This window comes from Micromys minutus, assembly GCF_963924665.1.
Source record: "Micromys minutus genome assembly, chromosome: 7".
Taxonomy (NCBI): domain Eukaryota; kingdom Metazoa; phylum Chordata; class Mammalia; order Rodentia; family Muridae; genus Micromys; species Micromys minutus.
In genome coordinates this window covers 54,945,880-54,961,661 of record NC_137976.1, presented here as the reverse complement: position 1 = coordinate 54,961,661, position 15,782 = coordinate 54,945,880, and positions in this window count along the sequence as shown.

The following is a 15,782-nucleotide window of genomic DNA, read 5'->3' as shown; positions in this document are numbered from 1 at the left end:
GTCTCGACCCATTGTGGGCATCAAAGGACCCTATTACAGGGTCACCTGAGATCATTGGGAAATGATGATAGCCACGTTAAGACCCATAACAGTAGCAAAATGACAGCTATGAAGCAGAAATGAAATAATTGTGCGGTTGGGCATCACCCCAACACGGAGAACTGTATTAAAGGGTGGGTCACAGTGTTAGGAAGGAGAGAACCTCCGCTCTAGGGCTTACCCACTGTCTCACGATAAGCTGTGCACAGCTCCAGATTCCTAAATAAAACTTTCGTCCCCTAGAAGCTACCAGGTGTTAATAGTTTCTTGGTGAGTGGTGGGAACTCACGAGCCCTTCTGCTTCCACGCTATGGTGACGACTGAGCCTTGTGTGAGCTTTGGGTGAATAACCACAGCTGATGTAAGTTCATGAGTGCAGAGGTCCTGTCGTGTCCAGAAGATAGTGGACGTCTGGCTCTTACAGTCTTTCCTCTCCATCTTCAGTGATGGTCCCCGAGTCTTGGCAGTGGACTCACGATTCAGAATCCCGTTATTCTGTGCACGTTGATCATGAAAGACAGTTTTTATTCAAACACGTTTCCAACATATCTGGGTACAAAGAATGGAAATACAAATCTGGTCTGAGCTGGCTTTGGGTTCATTCACAAACAAAATAGTGTCCTCAAGTGAACTTTTAGGGAGACTCTCTTAATTACCATTTTATATCTATGCATACGTAGGCATGCATATGATTAAAATCAGATAAACTTTGGGAAAGGGGACATACCACAGAAATTTAGTACATAACCTAATCTATCAGTTGGAAGAGAGAATTACTCTTAATAAATAAAGTTTTACTGAACTCCATAAAGGGAGGCCCCTAAACGTAATATAAGCTCTTCAGTACCTGGGCTCAAGTTGCCACTGGTCTCTTGTAATGTCTTCTGACCTTCGCTATCACTTCACCTTAAATATGACTTCCTTGCTACTTTCACAAACCTGTGTGGGCTTTGAATAAAAGGCCTTGGCAACCCCAGGGGTGCTGACCCAACTGTTGGTAGCAATTTTGTCAAGTTAATGTTCGAAAGCTTATATTATTACATACCATGTTATATTTTAAAATATTACATATGTATAGTATAGGAATTTTGCTATGTACTATATATCAATGAGAATCTTACAATAGGGATAGAAAATGATGGCTCAGCTGATAAGAGCATTTAATACTTTTGCAGAAGACTCAGGATTGGTTTCCAGCACCCATGACCCATACTTCACAAACACCTGTAATTCCATTTCCTGACCTCCGAGGGCACCAGGGATGTGTGTGTGTGCACATACATACATGCAGGCAAAGCATCCGTATATAAGAATGTATTTGCATTTCTCCCCTCTGACCTGTTGTCCCACAGCCTGCCTTTAACTTCTATAGGTCCAGTTAGAATCATCAAACAAATCTCTGCCTCTCCTACTCCCCCTCCTCCCAAGGCTGATGTTACAAGCATATGACATCACATGTGGCTGACTGTTTCCTGAGACACAGTCTATCAAGCCTAGGTTGCTCCAAACTCACATCTGTTTTTTGGCTCCCAGTGTTGGGGATACAGACAGGAACCACTACAACCATTTGAGCCTGTTGAATGTATAGAATATCCACCCATCCATACACACACACACACACACACACACACACACACACACACACATACATACATACATACATACATACATACATATATATATATATACATATATCCCAGCACTTGATTCCCATTCCAGACCACCTTGAGTTGATTGTTCTTATTGGCATTTGTCTTCCTGCCTCTGCAAACCTGACCATTCCGGATGTCATACATCATGAATCTTAGTCTATTGGATGCTGAGTATTCTTACACTTCTATGAATGTTCTTTACTCACTCCCTTTGGGTCTTGCCGGGCAGGTTTGAGCAGTGCTCAGGGCAGGCTAATTTTCTACAAGGTATTTCCTCAGGCATTCTGTCCAATGTCCTGTAAAAGTTTGTTATCCTGGTCATGGAAACCAGTCTAGTGCAAAGGACCAGAACTGTTTCTTTAATCCTTAGAGTGTCTTGTTTTTTCTTGCTTGCTGTTGTTGCTGTTGTTTTTTGTTCCCCCCCCACTCTTACTGCCCTTCCTGAAAACATCATGATTAGGTCTGTCCTAGTAAAATCCCACTCTGGGTACTAGTCTGTCTTGGCCTGCTTCCCATCACTGTGATAAAAATCACGAGTGGAGGGAAAGCGTCATTTACGCTTACAGTTGTGAGCCATCACAAAGGAAAGTCCAGGCAGAAACCGACAACAGGCAGGCACAGTCAGAGGAGTGCGGGTTAATAGCTTGGCTTGCTCAGCCTGCTTTTGAAATAAACCAGGATCACCTGCCTATAGTTGGCACTCCCCTCCATGAGCTGGATCCTTCTGTATAAACGATTCATAAAGAAAAGAACCTCCACACCAATCTGATTGGAGTATTTTCTCAGTTGAGGTTCCCTTTTCTTAGATGACACTAGCTTTTGTCAAGTTAGCAAAAACTAACCAGGACACCATATTCCTTTGGTACAATGAAAGCCGGCTTCATGGGCCTCTAGCTGTTCAAAGTATGTTAAATTCCATTTAAAAAACCCATCTCTTTGGGGGGTTGTAATTCTATGGGGCACTACTTCTGCCTTCCTTCATGAGAAGCCTCTTGTACTTGGTGATTGATTGCTCTACTCTGTTTTCTGTTGTTGTGATTAGTCCCATGACCAAAAGCAGTCAGGTGAGGAGAGGGGGTATTTAACCTTACATGTGTCGATGTTTTGGTTGTTCATTGAGGGAAGCCAAGGCAGGAACTCAGAGACCACGAAGGAACACTGTTTATTCTCTTGCTCACTGTACTTTCTTATGTAACCCGGGACCACCTTCGCTGGGAGTTGCACCATCTAATGAGTGGTGGTTCTCCCATATCAATGATGAATCAGGAAAATCAGCCCACACACCTACCCACAGGCTGGTCTGATGGAGACAATGCCCCAATTGAAGTTCCCTCTTTCCAGATGACTCTAGCCTATGTCAAGTTGACAAAAACTAACAGGTATAACGATTTAGAAAAGGCTGTGGACTCAAGGTGTGCCTGTGTGGAAAGGCTGGGAGTGGTGATGGCTGTGTATAGTTTAGAGGCACTTTGTCTCAGGTAGGCTAGACCCTGGTTCCTGTCCTTAGTAAGTAAATACATAAGTAAGTGATAAAAATTAAAATTGTTAACTTGTATCTGTTTGAACTCTGTGGACTGCATGCAGATCAGTCTTTTACCAAGAGTTTTCAGTGTTTCTTCTGCCATAGTCCTCTCAGAACCTCTGTAGTGCTCCTCAGAGGCCTTAGCTTGATGCAGGAGGCTCAGACTACAGGCTCCAGATTCCATTACCATGTCACAGTGGCGACGCAGACATGCGGCATCAAAATGGTTCTAGACCTGTTTCAAGCCCAGTACCTCAGGGTTGGCTCAGTTTACTCCTTTTAGAGTTCTCAATCTTCCTAATGTTGCCGCCCTTTAATACAGTTCCTCATGCAGTGGTGACCCCCCCAAACCATAAAGTTTTTTCCTTGCTGTTCCATAGCTGCAATTATGCTACTGTTACAAATGGTATTGTAATTATCTAATCTGCAACTCCACATGGGGTCGCGACCCACAGGCTGAGAAGCACTGTTTTACAATGAGCCGGATGGGGCGATTGTCATGTAACTTCCAAGAGAGCTGGAAACACATGTAGGTTGTCGTCCTGTGTGCCTATGCAGAACCCACCATTATTTTCCAATCTTAGCATAATATGATTATTGTGATTATATTTGAAATAATTGATTAGCATAATATCATTTAGTCTTAAAATTGGTACAATGCACGGCTGAGTAGGCTATAATCTGTCAGGACTTTATAGTTTCTTGAGGGTGTGTCTAACCCTTACCCCAGGATGGCTATGAAATCAACCCAAGACAAAATTGTAAACTTACTTTAATGTCACACAAAATAAACACGTAACTATGGACCTATGGATTCTATGATGTGGCTGAGCCCACCCTTCATTTTTTGTTGCCCAAAGAAGCCAAAAGGTTGCCCATCCCTGGGGAGTCCAAAGCGTTTTTTCCTGCTTTGTAAAGCACTGGGATACAATCTCTTTTCCAGGTTCCGGTGACGTTCCCGGGGATGGAACCTGAGAAGCGCTTCGGAGCCTAACTCATTATCTGCAGGACCCGTTGTGATCTCCCAAAGGCTAAATTGTGCACCCCTTCTTTTCTCAAACTCTTGCAGTCCGTGGTGGGATTGGCCGGCGGGCAGATGCACCAGGTCCCGGGAGAACCGGGCAGACCCGCCCCCTCGATGGCGCTGCGCGCGAGGCGGAGCCCGGGCTGCAGAGCCGCCTCCGGGCGGCGCAGGCGGTCCACGAGGGAGATCCCCGGGGCTGCTCCTCACCACCTCCCCTTCCCCGGGCGGCCTCACGGTGGCCACGTCCGGGGTGAGTACGCCCGGCCGGAGCTCCGCTGCTGCGCGCGCGCTGCGAGCGGCCATCGCGGGGCTGCGAGCCGGGTGGGTCCATAGGATGGGGCTGGGCGGGCACGGAGCCTGCGCGCTCAGGCCTCGGTGCGGCTGTCCTGCCTGGCGGGCGGCGAGCGAGCTGGGGGCCCGCAGAGGCCCACCTCCGCCGGGCTCCGGGTCGGGCTCCTGTTCCCTAGAGCACAGGGCGGGGGCGGGAGGGATGTTGCGTGCAGCGGGGAGATGCAGGGTGCATCCTCTGTGTCCCGCGTCCCGGTGCTGGCGTCTCCGGGCGCCTCTACCTGGAAAAGGCCCATCCTTTTGGGTCCGGGTCGGATAGCATTTCACCTGGGGCAACAGCTCTGCTGATCTGTACTTCCATGCCGGAGAGAGCCCGAGCTCCTTTGGCCAAGCAAGGGGCACTCCCATGGAATTTGAAGGGCTTGAGACCCACCTGCTGTCTGTAAGTCGGGCACCTCGTCCTTCCAGGGTCTGTGGATCCAAGTCACTTGATGTTCTGGTTTTTGGTTTTCCTTGGATAAGGGCCATTATTAACTCTTGGTTTGGAGTTCTGGTGTTGAAGGGTGCGGGAGATGAGTATCTAGAGAAGGCCTTTTGGGGGAGGTAACCTGAGGAGGGTATTAGCCAAGTCTGGTGCCTGTGGGTGGGTCGCAAAATGTTTAGAGGTGAGCCAGGAGGCATGAGGATGTGGGGGCTGTCCAGGCACTGGCTGATCTCTCCAGTGGTTTGGTAATGAAAGAGCAGACAGAAGGTGGTAATATGAGAGCCCGAGAAAAGGTCTTTCTGCCTCATTTTAAAAATAATTAGCTGGAGTGTGTGTGTGTGTGTGTGTGTGTGATGAATCTTTGGAGGATGTTAGAAACTCAAGGAATGTCAGATATGATTCAGGTTGAGAAAGTGAAATTCAAGCTAGAGTGTTGAAGGATGTCTCAGCACCCTGCCAGAGTGCTGGAATGTGTGTCCAGGGAAGGAAACAATGCTTTGTTAGTTGGTTTTCTTTTCTTCTGTTCTTACAGTTAATTTTTAAAGAACAGCGTTGGCCTTTGTGGACACTGAAAACTCTATGAAATAGCACAAACCTTTGTGTGCCTGTCTGCATTTGAGAGAGGTCCACAGCTTTGATGGGGAAGGGGAGCTTCTCACGTGAATTGCTGACCAAACTGAACTGTTTGATGAAGAACAGGTAGGGAGGGCTGTAACAGCGACGCTGTTGCTACATTCTGCGTGCCGCGTGGTATATGTATTTAGTGCCTCCTCTAAGCCGAGCTGGTAAGAGTGTGTGCCTTGGGAACCACCCAGCAAACATCTCTTGGAAGACCTTGTGTCCACATTGGGAACATCCAAAGCAAGACAGCCTAGAACTCATGAATGCAGTCCAGACTGGCCTAGAACTTGGTGGGTAATCCCCCTGCTTCAGTCTTGTCAGTGCTGGTATTATAACCATGAACTTGGTGACTTCTGGCTATTCTAGCTTTAAAAAAAAGAAAAAGAAAAAGAAAAACAAATCAGTGAACAACGTTATGTGCCAGAATTACCCAGGTTCCTGTTTAAAATACAAATTTCTTGGCTCCACCCCAGACCACTGAAACAAAACCTTTGGGTGTTGATCCAGAACTAGGTATTTTAAGAGTACACAGGGTTACAGTTCTCTGGTTAGGGCTGAAGGTCAATACAGACAGGATAAAAGGGTGTTTGTGTGTGTGTGTGTGTGTGTGTGTGTGTGTGTGTGTGTGTGTGTGTAGACAAGTGTTTTAAGGCATTTTAAATTTAATGTCATTTTAAGATTTTAGAATATTTTAAAGGACAACTAGTTAGTTTTTACTTTTTAAAGTTACTTATAACAGCTTTGTTTCTGGTAATGAGCCATACCAACCCTGAATTAGAAATACAACTTTCTCAAATTTTTCTCAGTGACTATTTCTTCTGTTTTGTACAGGTAGATGTCACGAACACATATATATTGATTGTATAATTGGGATTGTATATACACTTTTATGTAAGCTCTTTTTCATAGTTAGGGTCTTTTAAACATTCATTTTTGGGGTACCTACTTACGTGTACAGATGCATAAGGAGGCCGGAGAACAACCATTTATGTTACTGGGATTAAAGCCAGTGTCACCATGCCTGGCTCTTAGGTGATCTTACAGATCAACATCAGGTTCTTCTGTGGTAAGCACCTTGCTAACTGAACGCTCTCTCCAGTTCCTTACACACCTTTTAATAAAAGCATATGCTCTATTATGAAATACACTGATTTCATCAGATCCCTGTTGTTAACTTTTGAGTTTATTAAAAGGTTTTGTTATATTAGCAGCTTTGACGTCAATAGAACAGTCTCCCCCGATTGTATGCTAAATGATGCACTCAAGAGTTATATATAGCGGAATTTAGTTTTTAAATCCCACTTTGACATACCTTCTTACTGCTTTTTTCCCTCCAAGGACAATTGTCATCTCTCGAGGTTCCGTTCCACCTTAGGTCCGTTCTCTTTCATTGGTTCTGTCTGAGACTCCACTGCATGTAAGAGCCACCTCTTGTTTAAATTTCAGCCTGGGTCTCAGATGTAGCTCCTTGGAGTGGATTACAGAAGAATCCTGTAGCTTTGTACACTCCTCCAGAGAGCTGCCCAAAGCACATTTGGAGCCACAGATGAGAAGTGCTTTTAAATCAATGGCTGATGCATCCTGACCTGGGTCACCTGGAAACATTCAGACACTTGATAACAAGTTGAACTAACACTTTGAAACATGAGCTGCCTTTTTGTTGTTGTTGTTGTTTTTGCTTTTTTTTTTTTTTTTTTTGTCTTCCCCCAATTATCTCAGCTTCTCAGTCCTTAGGACCATTGGTAGACCTGACCTGTAATGACTACAGAGGTTGACTTCTGTGACCCACTGCAGAATTATCAGATAGCTGGAAGCAGACATGGAAAGGCATGTTCCCTGAGTTTCTACTGAAATCTCTCACAGAAATTCTAATGACTTCTGTGAACATCTGTTACATAAAACAACTCCAGTCACTTGCTAGTTCAGTTTACCCCATGTTTCCTGGCAACAAGGGCTGGACTTAGTAGCAGCCCCTCCCTGTCCAGTGGTCAGTGGCAAAGGGGATGGGTAATAGGATTGACCTAGCATTGTTCTAGAAAGGTCTATGGAAGGGTGTTGCTATGAGCCTTTGCTACTGTTAAACGTCTGACAGGGTTTATCTATGTAGACTTGGTTGTCCTGGAACTCACTCTGTAGATCAGACTGGCCTTGAACCCAGAAATATGCATGTTTCTGTCTCCCAAGTACTGGGATCAAAGAGTACACCACTACCACTGGACTTCATTCTCCTTTTTTAAATACAGCATCTCTTTCTTCAGTAGCCTTTAATTATGTTGAGTCCTTATTCATATATGTCTTAGAAAATTATATTTTAGGTTGATTTGAGACTCATCAGAGTTGGGAATCTCTTTGAGAATTCAGTTAATGATTTACCAAGCATTGATTAGGGCTATAATCAGGGTGTCTACTTTATGATTTTTTAAAGACATTTTTTAATACTTTAAGTTTTGTTTTTGGTTTTGTCTTATGTCTTCATTTTGGAGTAATTTTTTATTAGACACACTGTACTTACATTTGAAAAGTTATTCCTTACTCCCACCCTGTTCCCATACCTCCTTTCCCTCCACTTGTCTTCAGGAAGGTGCACTTGCTCCTAATCACCCTCTCCACCCCATTGCCTTGGCATTCCCCTACACTGAGAAAATGTGTCTGCCCTGGCCCAAAGGCCTCTTCTCGAATTGATGCCAGACACTGGTAACTTAAGCTACATATGCAACTGGAGCTATAGGTCTCTCCACTGGTGCTCAATGGTTGGTATTTTAGTCCATGGGAGTTTTGGAGGGTTTGGTTGTTGATAATGTTGTTCTTCCCATGGGGTTGCAAACCCTTTTAGCTCCTTCAGTTCTTTCTCTAGCTCCTCCTTTGGGGACCCCATGCTCAGTCCAGTGATTAGCTGCAGGCATCCTCCTCTGTATCAGTATGGATCTGGCACAGCCTCTGAGGAGGCATCCATATCATGCTCCTACCAGTAAGCACAACTTGGCATCAGCAATAGTGACTGGGTTTGGTGGCTGCATATGAGATGGATCCCCAGGTGAGTCAGTCTCTGCATGATCTTTTCTTCAGTCCCTGCTCCTCTATTAGTCCCTGTATTTTCTCCCATGAGTGTTTTCTTCTCCCTTCTATGAAGGACTGAGGCATCCACATTCTGGCCTTCCTTCTTTTTGAGCTTCATCAGGTCTGTGAATTGTTTCTTGGGTATTCCAAGCTTTTTGGGTTAGTATCGGCTTACCAGTGAGTGCATACCATGCATGTTCTTTTGTGGCTGAGTTACCTCATTTAGGATGATAACTTCTAGTTCCATCCATTTCCCTAGGAATTTCTTAAACTCATTGTTTCTAACAGCTGAGTAGTACTCCATTGTGTAAATGTACCACAATTTCTGTATCCATTCCGTCTGTTGAAGGACATCTGGGTTCTTTCCAGCTTCTGGCTGTTATAAATAAGGCTTCTATGAACATGGTGGATCATGTGTCGTTGTTATATTTTGCAGCTTCTTTTGGGTATATGCCCAAGAGTTGAATAGCTGGGGGTTCAGGTAATACTATGTCCAAAATTCTGAGGAATAGTCAGACTGATTTCAAGAGTAGTTGTACCAGGTTGTAGTCCCACCAACAATGGAGAAATGTTCCTCTTTTCCACATCCTCATGAGAATCTGCTGTCACCTGAGGTTTTTCTTTTCTTTTCTTTTTTATCTTAGCCATTTTGATTGGTGTGAGGTGGAATCACAGGGTTGTTTGGATTTGCATTTCTCTGATGACTAGGGATGTTGAGCATTTCTTTAGGTGCTTCTCAGCCATTTGGTATTCCTCAGTTGAGAAGTCTCTGTGTAGCTCTGTACCCCATATTTTAATAGGATTACTTGATTCTCTGGAGTCTAACTTGAGTTCTTTGTATATATTGAACATTAGCTCTCTATCAGATGTAGGATTGGTAAAGATCTTTTTCCAATCTATTGGTTGCCATGTTGTCCTTTTGACAGTGTCCTTTGCAATTTTATGAGGTCCCATTTATCTTGACTTTAGAGCACAGGCCTTTGGTGTTCTGTTCTAGAAAATTTTCCCTGTGCCTATGTGTTCTAAGCTCTTCCCCATTTTCACTTCTGTTAGTTTTAGTGTACCTAGTTTTATGTAGAGATCTTTGATCCACTTGCACTTGAGCTTTGTACAAGAAGATAAGAAGGGATCGATTTACATTCTTCTGCATGCTGATTGCCAGTTGAGCCAACACCATTTGTTGAAGAGGCTATTCTTCCATTGAATCTTTTAGCTACTTGGTCAAAGATCAAGTGACCATAGGTGTGTGGGTTCATTTATGGGCTTACAATTCTATTCCATTGATCTACCTGCCTGTCTTTGTACCAATACCATGCAGGTTTTGTTTGTTTGTTTGGGTTTTTTGTTTGTTTGTTTTTTAATTATGATTTATCTGTAATACAGCTTGAGGTTGGGGACAGTTGTTCTCCCAGAAGTTGTTTTATTGTTGAGAATAGTTTTTGCTATCCTGGGTTTTTGTTATTCCAAATGAATCTGCAAATTGCTCTTTCCAACTCTATGAAGAATTGAGTTAGAATTTTGATGGGGATTGCATTGAATCTGTAGATTGCTTTTGGCAAGATGGCCATTTTTACAATGTTGATTTTTCTAATATATGTGCATGGCATATCTTTCCATCTTCTGAGATCTTCAATTCCTTTCTTCAGTGACTTGAAGTTCCTGTCAAACAGATCTTTTACTTGCTTGGTTAGGTCGAAGACCAGCTCGAACTCTCAAGAAGTCCACCTGGAACCGGATCGAGGATTGAAAGAAAAAGACAAGTTAATTAAAGCTGCAATATGACTTCAGCCGGACTTGAGGCTGAAGCCTTGTGGCTGAAGTGAAGCTTTTTATATTTGTCCGTTTTAATTACATGCAAAAATGGTAACTGCTCTGAGACTGGGATCAAAGAGTTAACAATCTTGGAGGTGGGTGAAAAGGTCCGAGACCAAAATAGATACTTTGGAGCCTACATTCCAAAATCCACCCTGCATTTCTAAGGAGACTGCCTGGAGCATCAAAAAACAAAACAAAACAAAAAAAAAAATCTTGAAGGTATTTCCCTATGCTGCATTCTAAAAGGCCCTACCTCTTACTGCAGATGTAAATGTACTTCCTTAAAGCCTTTTCTTTGAACCTGCCTACGGCAACAGATACAGATGTGCTTGATAATAGCCCTTACAGGGCATAACACATAGGCCAGATTCCTGTCTTGGCTAGCCCCAAAATGTCCTGGGATAATATTAATATTACTCCACCATCAACTGTTCAGAGGTGCCAAAATGGCTCTCCACAGTTAGGGTCACACCAAGGTATATAATATTGTTTGTGACTATTGTGAAGGGTGTCATTTCCCTAATTTCTTTCTCAGCCTTTTTATCCTTTGAGTAGAGGAAGGCTACTGGTTTGTTTGAGTGAAATTGATATCTGGCTACTTTGCTGAAGTTGTTTATCAGCTACAGGAGTTCTCTGGTGAAATTTTGAGAGTCACTTACATATACTATCATATCATCTGCAAATAGTGATATTTGTATTTCTTCCTTTCCAATTTGTATCCCTTTGACCTCTTTTTGCTGTCTGATAGCTCTGGCTACAACTTCCAATACTATATTGAATAGGTAAGGAGAGAGTAGGCAACCTTGTCTTGTCTAGTCCCTGATTGTAGTGGGATTACTTTAAGTTTCTCACCATTTAGTTTGATGTTGGCTACTGGTTTGCTGTATATTGCTTTTACTATATTTAGGTATGGGCCTTGAATTCCTCATCTTTCCAAGACTTTTAACATGAAAGGGTGTTGAGTCTTGTCAAATGCTTTCTCATCATGTCATGAGAAGATCATGTGGGGATTTTTTCTTTTGAGTTTGTTTATATAGCGATCATTTTGATGTGCTCTTGGATTCAGTTTGTAAGAATTTTATTGAGTATTTTTGCATTGATGTTCATGAGGGAAATTGGTCTGAAGTTCTCTTTCTTTCTAGGGTCTTTGTGTGATCTAGGTATGAGCTAATTGTGGGGTCAAAAAATGAATTTGGGAGTGTTCTTTCTGTTTCTATTTAGTGGAACAGTTTGGAGAGTATTGCTATTAGGTCTCCTATGAAAGTCTGGTAGAATTCCTCACTAAACCCATCTAGTCCTGGGCTTTTGGTTGGTTGGGAGACTTTTGATGACTGCTTCTATTTCTTTAGGGGTTAAGGGACTGTTTACATGGTTTATCTGATCCCGATTTAACTTTGGTACCTGATATCTGTCAAGAAAATTGTCTATTTCATCCAGATTTTCCCGTATTGATGAGTAGCTTTTGTAGTAAGGTCTGATGATTTCTTTAATTTCCTTCATTTCTGTTGTTATGTATTCCTTTTCATTTCTGATTTTGTTAACTTGAAAACTGTCTCTGTGGCCTCTAGTTAGTCTGGCTAAGGATTTATCAATCTTGTTGATTTTCTCAAAGAACCAGCTCCTGGTTTTGTTGATTCTTTGTGTAGTTTTTTTTTTTTTTTTTTTTTTTTTTTTTTGTTTCTACTTGGTTGATTTCTGCTCTGAGATTATTTCCTGCCATCTACTCCTCTTGGGTGTATCTGCTTCATTTTGTTCTAGAGCTTTCAGGTGCGCTGTCAAGCTGCTAGTACGTGTTCTTCAGTTTCTTTTTGGAGGCACTCAGAGCTATGAGTTTTCTTCTTAGCACTGCTTTCATTGCATCCCATAAGTTTGGGTATGTTGTGCTTTCATTTTCATTAAATTCTAAAAAATTCTTATTTTCTTTCTTTATTTCTTCCTTGACCAAGTTATCATTGAGTAGAGCATTGTTCAGCTTCCATGTGTATGTGGGCTTTTTGTTGTTGTTTTTTGTTATTGAAGACCAGTCTTAGTTCATGGTGATCTGATAGGATTTATGGAGTATTTAGACTTTCTTATATCTATTGAGGCTTGTTTTGTGACAGACTATATTGTCAATTTTTGAGAATGTTCCGTGAGGTACTGAGAAGAAGGTATATTCTTTTGTTTTAGGATGAAATGTTCTGTAGATGTCTGTTAATTCCAATTGGTTCATAACCTCTTCTAGTTTCGCTGTGTCTCTATTCAGTTTCTGCTTCCATGATCTGTCCATTGATTTGAGTGGAGTATTGCAGTCTCCCACTATTTTGTGTGTGACGAAACATATGCTTTGAGCTTTAGTAGGGTTTTTTTTTATGAATGTGGGTGCCCTTGTATGTGGAGCATAGATGTTCAGGGTTGAGAATTCATCTTGATAGATTTTTTCCTATGATTAGTAAAAAGTGTCCTTCCTTATCTTTTTTGATAACTTTTTGTTGAAAATCTATTTTATTAGCTATTCTGATGGCTACTCCATGTTTCCTGGGACCATTTGCTTGGGAGTTTTTTTTTTTTTTCCCCCCAGCCTTTCACTCTGAGGTAGTGTCTGTATTTGTCTCGAGATGAGTTTCCTGTATGCAGTAAAATGCTGTTTCTTGTTTATGTATCCAGTCTGATAGTCTATGTCTTTTTACTGGGGAATTGAGTTCATTGATGTTGAGATATTAAGGTATAGTGATTGTCTTTTCCTATTATTTTTGTTGTTACAGGTAGAATTATGTTTGTTTGATTTTCTTCTTTTGGTTTTCTTGCATGATTATTTTCTTGCTTTCCTTGGGTATAGTTTCACTCCTTTGTTGGATTTTTCCATCTATTGTCCTTTGTAGGGATGGCTTTGTGGACAGTTAATGTGTAAATTTGGAATATCTTGGTTTCTCTATCTATGGTAATTGAGAGTTTTGCTGGATATAGTAACCTTGGCTGGCATTTGTGTTCTCTTAGGGTCTGTATGACATCTGTCCAGGATCTCCTAGCTTTTCTAGTCTCTATTGAGAAGTCTGTTGTTATACTGATTGGTTTGCCTTTATATGTTACTTGTCCTTTTTCCCTTACTGCTTTTAGTATTCTTTCTTTGTTTTGACTATTATGTGTTGGGAGTGATTTCTCCTCTGGTCCAATTTATTTGGAGTTCTGTAGGCTTCTTGTAAGTTCATGGTCATCTCATTCTTAAGGGTAGGGAAGTTTTCTTCTATGGTTTTGTTGAAGATATTTACTGTGCCTTTTAGTTGGGAGTCTTCCCCCTCTTCTGTATCCTTAGGTCTGGTCTTCTCATTGTGTCCTGGATCTCCTGGATGTTTTGGGTTAGGAGCGTTCTGGTTTTTGCATTTTCTCTGACTGTTGTGTCAATGTTTTCTATGTTGTCTTCTGTCCCTGAGATCCTCTCTTCCATCTCTTGTCATCTTTTGTTAATGCTTGCATCTGTGACTCCTGATTTCTTTCTTAGGTTTTCTAAGGTTCTCTGGTTGTATTTTCCTGTAGTTCTTTGAGTGATTTTTGTGTTTCCTCTTTAACAGCTTCTATTTGTTTACATGTGTTCTCCTTTAATTGTTTAAGGAAGCTATTTATGTGCTTCTAGAAGATCTCCATCATCATCATGAAGTATGATTTTAAGTCTGTATCTTGTTTTTCTGGAGTGTTGGGTAATCCACCTACTTGCTGTGGTGGGAGAACTGGGTTCTGATGTTGCCAGGTTGTCTTGGTTCCCATTGCTTAGGTTCTTGTGCTTTCCTCTTGCCATCTTGTTATCTGTGATGTTAGGTGATCTTGTTGTCTCTGACTGGAGCTTATCTCTCCTGTGTGTCTGAGGGCCCGTGGGCTCAGGAAGGAGATTGCTCTTGGGTGTTCAGCTTTTTGCAGGCAGGCAGTGAGTTCTGATGGCAGTGACTCGGTTCTGTCTCCTTGGACTGAGGTGGAGAGCGCTTGTGAGGCTGTCTGGGTGCTTAGCCGTCTGTGGGCAGATCCTGTGTCCTGATGGCGGTGACCTGGCTCTCTCTCTGGGCTGGAAAGGAACTGTTCCAAGGAGCCCCACGATACCTGTACTCTGAGAGCTCCCTGTGTTCCCTCCCAAGATAGCCAGTGGGGTGTGTGGCTGACTCATTGTGGCCTCAGGGGGGAGAGCCCTTGTGAGGCTGTTCTGGGAGCTCAGCCATCTGCAGGCAGGTCCTGAGTCCTCATGGCGGTCACCCAGCCCTCTCTCTGGGCTGGAAAGTAGCATTTTCTAATATATTTTATTCCTTTATACAGCAGAGAAAACTTTATCAACACTTTCTAGACTTTAGCTCTCAATACAGTTGATAGACTTTGTTTTTCAATATTGGTAACAGGTTTTTTGAGGTCAGTAGGTCTTAACCCATCGTTTGATAACCTCTTTTAGGCAATGTTGGTGTCTCTGTATAATTTCCGGTTTCCAGTTAATGTCTGAAGGAGAATCTCTGCCGCCATAGAGCACCATAGAACATGAAACTGAAGCCAGACTGAAGCGATTACTGCTGTAATGTTTGTTTAATGGGTCCCCCCCCCCCCCCCCGCTGCTAAATTCGAAGTTTCCTGTATGAAAGAGCTATCTTTTGTCTCCTATCCCTTTCTTTATTTGATTAGTTATGTCAATATCTGTTCATGGAAATTCATTTTATTCTGTAGATTCGAATACAGAGCACATTTAAAAAATATATAAATGTTTTCAGTTGGGAGCTTCGATAGAGCATCTTTCCTCTGTGCAGGCCCAGAGAATCTCAAGGTAGACCAAGTGCCAGGGCGATGTGCCCACTCACGCCTTGTCCGTGGTATCTGTGGATAGCCCTAGAGGTATTAGGATGCTGATTTTGGTGCTCACCAGCGGCTGAATGCCACCACATCCTTTCTGTCTGGTGTAGGTGCATTTGCCACGTAAATGTGGCACCTACCACATCTGCCGTGGAGGCACGGAAATGGTGCATTCCTAAGAAATTTCCCCACAGATCTCTTCTGTTTATATCCAGTTGCTGTTGTTTATAGCTTATTAGATAATCCTCATTATTATAGAAAGTTTAAAAAACACACAGAAGTTCGAAGACCATAATCCCTTAGGTAATTGTCTCCTACTTATCCCAATGTTTTGCCAGACTGTTTTCACGCATTCCTCTTCTTTGGGGGTGAGAAGCATGTTTGAAAAACAATTTGCAGATATTAAGGGCAGGGAAAAGACTGAACTAAAGAAGGGTAGGCAGTGCTTCCCTTTGGCCTGTGGCTGTCCTTGCCTGTGATTGT